Source organism: Onychostoma macrolepis, chromosome 15 (genome assembly GCF_012432095.1).
Source record: "Onychostoma macrolepis isolate SWU-2019 chromosome 15, ASM1243209v1, whole genome shotgun sequence".
NCBI classification, from domain to species: Eukaryota; Metazoa; Chordata; class Actinopteri; order Cypriniformes; family Cyprinidae; genus Onychostoma; species Onychostoma macrolepis.
The window spans coordinates 6,900,448-6,908,156 of NC_081169.1; positions in this window are offsets into that span (position 1 = coordinate 6,900,448).

The window sequence follows — 7,709 nt, forward strand, 5'->3', positions numbered from 1 at the left end:
GCTAGAAAAGAGAGAGTCCATAGTTCCTGTTACATCATCAAGTTGTTCTGAGCTATTGGATATGCTGAGGAACTGAGATAAGTCAGGAAGATTATTTATAAAGCAGTCTTTTGTGGTAGAAGTGATGGTTCTACCATATTTGTAACAAAAAGTTGGCTTTACAGCTTTAGCTATATGGAATATACAGGAGACTAGATAATGATCTGAGATATCATCGCTCTGCTGTAAAATTTCAACGCCACTGACATCAATTCCATGTGACAGTATTAAATCTAGAGTATGATTTCGACAATGAGTAGGTCCTGACACGTGTTGTTTAACACCAATTGAGTTTAGAATGTCTATAAATGCTGATCCCAACGAATCTCTTTCATTATCAACATGGATATTAAAATCACCAACGATTAGGACTTTATCTGCAGTCAGTACTAACTTCGATATTTCTTTAATAAAATTCTTTAATAAAGTCTGTATGGTGCCCTGGTGGCCTGTATACAGTAGCCAGTACAAACATCACAGGGGATTTATCATTAACACTTGTTTCTTTGGATAACGTTATATGAAGCACCATTACTTCGAACGAATTATACTTGAAACCCGACCTCTGAGAGATACTGAAAATATTTCTATAAATTGTAGCAACACCTCCCCCTTTACCTTTTGGACGCGGTTCATGTTTGTAACAGTAATCTTGGGGTGTAGACTCGTTTAAAGTAATGTAATCATCTTGTTTTAGCCAGGTTTCTGTCAGACAAAGCACATCTAGTTTCTGTCACAGTGAACATATCATTTACAAAAAGTGCTTTTGAAGAAAGGGATCTAATATTCAATAAGCCAAGCTTTATCATGTGTTTATCTGTATTATATCGGTTTTTTATTTGTTGAACATCAATTAAATTTTTACTATTACTTTGGTTTGGATGTTTTCTGTATTTTCTAGTTCGGGGAACAGACACAGTCTCTATAGCATGATATCTAGATGAAAAAGATTCTATGTGCTGAGAGTTAACTGACTTTGGTGATGTGAGGCGGCTAGCAGACGATCGGTTTAGCCAGTCTGTCTGCTTCCTGACCTGGGCTCCAGTTAGTCAAGTACAAACTCTAAGACTATGTGCCATATTTCTAGAGAGAAGAGCGGCACCACCCCAGGAGGGATGAACACCATCTCTTTTCAACAGGTCAGGTCTGCCCCAAAAATTCTTCCAATTGTCTATAAAGCCTATGTTATTTTGTGGGCACCACTTAGACATCCAGCCATTAAGTGACGACAGTCTGCTATGAATCTCATCACCCCGGTAAGCAGGGAGCGGGCCAGAGCATATTACAGTGTCTGACATCGTACTTGCAAGTTCACACACCTCTTTAACATTATTTTTGGTGATCTCCGACTGGCGAAGTCGAACATCATTTGCGCCAACGTGGATAACAATCTTACTGAATTTACGTTTAGCATTAGTCAGCACTTTTAAATTTGCCAAGATGTCAGGCGCTCTGGCCCCTGGTAAACAATGGACTATGGTGGCTGGTGTCTCTATTTTCACGTTCCGTACAATAGAATCGCCAATAACTAGAGCACTTTCATCAGGTTTCTCAGTGGGTGCATCACTGAGTGGGGAGAACCTGTTTGATGTTCTGATCGGAACGGAAGAGTGGTGTTTTGACCTGCGACTAGGCCGCCTCACTGTCACCCAGTTGCCCTGCTGCACGGGCTCAACCGAAACCGAACAATGTACAGGACTCCCTGAACTAGTCGCATCCAAAGCAGTATCTACAGCCCTCACATACTTACTATCCTCAACTAAAGTTTGGATGCGTGTCTCTAGTTCTAAAACCTTCTCTGTCAGCCTAACTATTTCCCTGCATTTATCACATGTCAATCCCTCGCTGCTGACAGAGACAGATAAACTATACATGTGGCAAACAGTGCAAACAACAATAGCAGGAGAAGAAGCCATTACTCACCGTGATTGATGAATGATACCAACTTAACTTACCACTTACCACTGTTGTTTGATGAGCTCGTGAAAAACGGAGCGAGGAAAAAATAAAATAATAATAGGCGCGAATAGAAATGCAAATGGAACCGCGAGTGACAAGCTAACGGGCTAACAAGCTGCACTTGCATTTTGTAAAGGCGAACGATCAAATTAGTTAGATTAGTTTGAAAGATAACACCAGAAATATGGTGGGAATTAAGTTATATATTATCACTTTAGACAAAAGGGATTGAAAGTAAGGTAGAGATTCAATAAAAAGCGAAGGTACACGGAGCTACAAACACAAACCTCTCAGCAGCACAACAGACTGAAGCAATCGAACTCAGAGAAAAAGTCAAGTAAGCTTATTAGTAAGCTTTAAACACTCATATTCAGGTGTATGAATGTATCTCTGGTTTAACCCTCTGGGGTCGACAAACGCATATATGCGTTTTGAGGCAGATTTTCCTGATAAGGCCGAAATGAGCTTGAATTACTCTGCCATTTTTGATCGTACAGATAAGAGCAATACACCATTCGAATCTGTAAGGGGTCTACTTTTATTTGTATACACTCATAATAACAACTAAACTTTGTGCTTTTGAAGAATAAAGAAAACAAACAGGGTGTGCTCTCTGTCTTCTCCGTCTCCGCGAACTGTTTTTAGAAACGCGTCACTAAAATTAACTGTAACTCAGAGACATCGGAGTTATATCTATAGAAAGCTTGAAGTGTCTACTTTGAAATGAAGCAAGTCTTATCGAAAACAAACATTCTGTGATGAAGTAATCCGTATGAAACCAACACGATGTTCAATCTTTCCCGTCTGACTCATTATCGCTAATGTGACCCCGACCCCGACCCCGCCCCCGACCCCGGCCCCGACCCGCGGCTCGCGCTGTTCATATGTAAATAGCCACGTGGTAAGTGCGCGCGTGCAAACGCCCAACACAAACAAAGAGGAGGTCCTTCATCGCGGCTACTGTTCGTTTCTGGAGTAAAAGCAGGATTTCCCTCGAAAGAAGAACACGATTTCATCCAGCAGAGGAGATGAGTAAGTAATGTTTCTTTTTTACATTAGTTAACGTTTTATTGTGACATAAACCTGAACAGATTTACTAACAGTTAGCTGGGTTTTCCCCCAAACGACAACATGATGAATGCTACGCGTCTAAGAATGTTTAGACCATGTTTATTATTAATACTCTGTTCACAAATATATTTTAATAGCGTGCTAAACAATAATAATTAGTTTCTCAGATATAAAATATCATTTTTTTATAGTACAAAGTACATCCTTTTATTGTACAAAGCATGCTTGAGTCTGTGGCTACAGAATCATATCATAGGCTACTATAAAATCATACATACTAGACTATATGACTACAAAATCATAGTTGGGTTTTTCCCAAACTATAATTCCTGACTACAATGTTTGAAATCGTGTAAAACATTTTGAATATGATAGGCAATTCATTGTATTTAAATTTCTTACAGCGCTATGATGTTTTCATGCTCTATATAAAACAATAAAAGTAATATGAGTGTACACTGTAACATGATGAATGCTACGAGTCTAAGTATGTTTAGTACATGTTTATTATTAATAGCCTACTCTGTTCAGAAATAGATTTTAATAACGTGCTAAACAATAATAATTAGTTTCTCAGATATAAGATTTCTTTCTCTTTTTTATGATAGTGATATATATGATATTTATGATATATATACAGATGTTCCTGATATTAACATGCTCACAAATGTTTTTTGTTTGTATTTTATTGAATCAGATACCAGCACCAGATGAATCCTGATGTCTCTTCAAACTGTTTTCCTCTGAGAGCGCTGTACCAACATCAGATGTTCAACTACACTGATATTCTATGTCAAAACAAGCTCCTTCTCTACTGATTATGTTTTCTTCTTGAATCCATGGAAAGAAGTAGAAACATAAATAACACACGTAAATATCAGGTATGATTTCCTTGTTTCACTTGTTGAACAGAATCTGTTGCAGGAATGACTCAAAGTCTGTTCACATCTCTGTGGTTAGATCAGTGTGCACAATAATGTGTCTTTGACCTTCATTATGTATGTTTTGATTATACTGTGTTGTAAATAAAATACAAATAATTAAAAATAACCTTTTTCAATCTCCTCACATTCTCTCTTACCTGCCTCAAAGTCACAGTCACACTGATGGGCCATTAGGGGCCCATAGGGGAGGGCCCTTTGTCTCTCAGGTGAAAATCACTTAATATTCATGGCCATTGCCACTCCCTCGCATATAGACCCTCGATCACAAAACATGTCTTGAAAATTTTAAATCAATATATTGTTTTCTGTGAATGAGTAAGCAGAATGATTTTCACATAATTTTGAAGTAAATATTCTAGGCTACAAGACTGATTACTCAAAAGTCTTGGTCAGGACTATTTAGTATGGGTTTTAAGGCCTTATTTCAGCTACATTTTTTTTCCCAAAACTTACTAACCACGCATAATATTTTTTTTCTAAAAAATGCAAACATGTACATCCATCTTGGTCACATATTATTGTAGCACAGTTTGTGCTGAATACAAAAAAAATTACATGTTGGTCAATAGTATGTTTTAAGTAGCTGAAATAAGCACAAATATCAGGGCATGTCAAAACATCTCAAGGGCCCCAAAATGACCTCAGACCCCAGAGGGTTAATACCTTTTAGATGTCTCTTTCTTGATATCAAAATGATCTGCTCTTTATTCCTCACACAATGATGTACACTATGTGATCGTGAAATGCATCACACTATTTTTACTGTACTGTGGGGAAAATTACACCAGTCTCCAGATCAGTCGTAAAACATGCAAATGAGGTGTCAAGTGGGACAAAGAAACACTTTCCCGCTGAAACTATGAGCCTTGTTATTGGTCAAACTAACAAAAATGGGTGTTACGGGGAAAACAGATAAAACTTCTCCCACACCGAAAAGGCAGGGCTTCTCTTTACTTTCGGTGCCCTGGAGACACACTTATCACCTTGGAAACCTCACGACTCTCCTTCCGGGGGGAGTCCGATCTTCTGGCAGTTTTAAGTTCAGTAACTTTATTGATTCACTTCGGACTAATCAACCCATGGCTGGAATGACAAAGCTTTCACTCCTAAAGGAATTCACCAGGAATCTACGCATTATACATGCACCAGGATGCTTTACTCAGCACCCACAAAACCCATGCAAGTAACCGCTTGTTAACTATCTAGATGCGCTTCTAGGCTTCGACCCCTTTTAATTAAGGTGATGTGATTATCTGATGGTTCTTAACAGGTTGTAGTTAGCTGATGTGTAAATCCTGCCATACTCTCTCTTGCGTGCGAGCGCTCCCTCTCTATCTCTCTCTCTCTCTCTCTCTCCATGCCTTCCTTGCGTTGGCATCTATGTTTAATGTGTTTATGTCTGTGTCTAGTTCGATGTTGCATGTTCCCCTGTAGTGTAGTTTAATAAACATCCATATGTATTCACACTTGGTTGTCTGTGTCTGCTGCTCTCAGAACGAGGTCACTTTAACGCCCGGTCTTGTTACATGCTCGGGGAGCAATGTTTCAGTAAGGAAATTATTTGTCGTGGCCAGAGAAATAATTTTCCTTAGAGTCAATAGAAGGGTCCGTACTGCGGACAAACTAATCATTTTATTGTACTATTAATGCTACAGCTAATTCCTGAAGATGGATATAATTGATAACAACCCGTTATGATTCATTATGTTCATCTCACTTAGAACAATTTGCTACACCATCCTTATTCTTGTGTTATGTTGCTAAGTTAAACAACACAAACAACCCTAAACAGTAAGACTAACAATTACAAAACATAGAGCTGCTGTAGCAGGCTGCCACTCGTACGGCGCCGGAAATAGGCCCTCTCGCATAGACCCTTTCTACTCAAAAAGTGACTTAGACAATTTAAATCAATATATTGTTTTCTGTGAGCGTGTAAACAAGATGATTTTCAATCATTTTGAAGCAAAAACTTTAGACTACAAGATCCAGTTCTCAAAAGTCTTGTGAACAAATGTTCTGTATGTGTTGTATGGCCTTATTTCAGTGACTTCAAAATTTTTGTTTTTCACTAACCACGTATAAACGTTGCTTTCTCAAAAACACAATCATGTACATAAATGCTGCTAACATATTATTGTAGCCCAGTTTGTGCTGATTACAGTGTTATTAGACTTTAGCCATTTATAAGCAACTGAAAAAAGCACAAATGTCAGGGCATGTCAAAACTTCTCCAGGCGCCCAAAACACCCTCAGACCCCAGAGAGTTAATTAACACTGGTGATCAGAATGAATGAAGATTAACTAAATGAGAACAAGAAATACTAAATGAGGGAAAACGGATCTAAACAGAAACAGACACGTGACACTATGAAGAATAATGCAGTTTTTTAAAAAGATTAATTATTGTAAATAACTTGTATGTATTGGCCTATTGGCAAATATTAACATATTTATATAAAAAGGACAATTAGCCTACAGTGGGGCAAAAAAGTATTTAGTCAGCCACCACTTAAAAAATGAGAGAGGCCTGTAATTTTCATCAACAGACCAGAGAATCTTATTCAGGTGTTTTTTAGCATACTCCATGCGGGCTTTCATGTGTCTTGCACTGAGGAGAATAAAGCCCCGACTGGTGGAGGGCTGCAGTGATGGTTGACTTTCTACAACTTTCTCCCATCTCCCGACTGCATCTCTGGAGCTCAGCCACAGTGATCTTTGGGTTCTTCTTTACCTCTCTCACCAAGGCTCTTCTCCCCCGATAGCTCAGTTTGGCCGGACGGCCAGCTCTAGGAAGGGTTCTGGTCGTCCCAAACGTCTTCCATTTAAGGATTATGGAGGCCACTGTGCTCTTAGGAACCTTAAGTGCAGCAGAAATTTTTTTGTAACCTTGGCCAGATCGGTGCCTTGCCACAATTCTGTCTCTGAGCTCTTCAGGCAGTTCCTTTGACCTCATGATTCTCATTTGCTCTGACATGTACTGTGAGCTGTTAGGTCTTATATAGACAGGTGTGTGGCTTTCCTAATCAAGTCCAATCAGTATAATCAAACACAGCTGGACTCAAATGGAGGTGTAGAACCATCTCAAGGATGATCAGAAGAAATGGACAGCACTTGAGATAAATATATGAGTGTCACAGCAAAGGGTCGAATACTTAGGACCATGTGATTTTTCAGTTTTTCTTTTTTAATAAATCTGCAAAAATGTCAACAATTCTGTGTTTTTCCGTCAATATGGGGTGCTGTGTGTAAATTAATGAGGAAAAAAATGAACTTAAATGATTTTAGTAAATGGCTGCAATATAACAAAGAGTGAATACTTTCCGTACCCACTGTACTGTATATGCTGAGTTTCAGTTCATTTTTGTGACAGCTTAATTTGTTCACAGAAAGGAAACTCAAATGGCAGAAAGCGACATACTATTTGTTTTCTTTTTTTTTGTTTTCATTGTGAGTGCACACAAATAAAAGCAGACCTTTATACAGTGATGGATTATTAATAAGACAATAAGTGTTTAAAGTTGTTGAAGTGATCGCGCCGGAGCGTGCGCGCACACATACACACACACACACACACACACACACACACAAAACACATCAATTCCAGCACTGCTAACTTGACAGCACAGTTGGTAATTTATCAAAATAAAATACAGTGAACCAAACATCAGTGTGCCCGCCACTGTGTCACCGTTG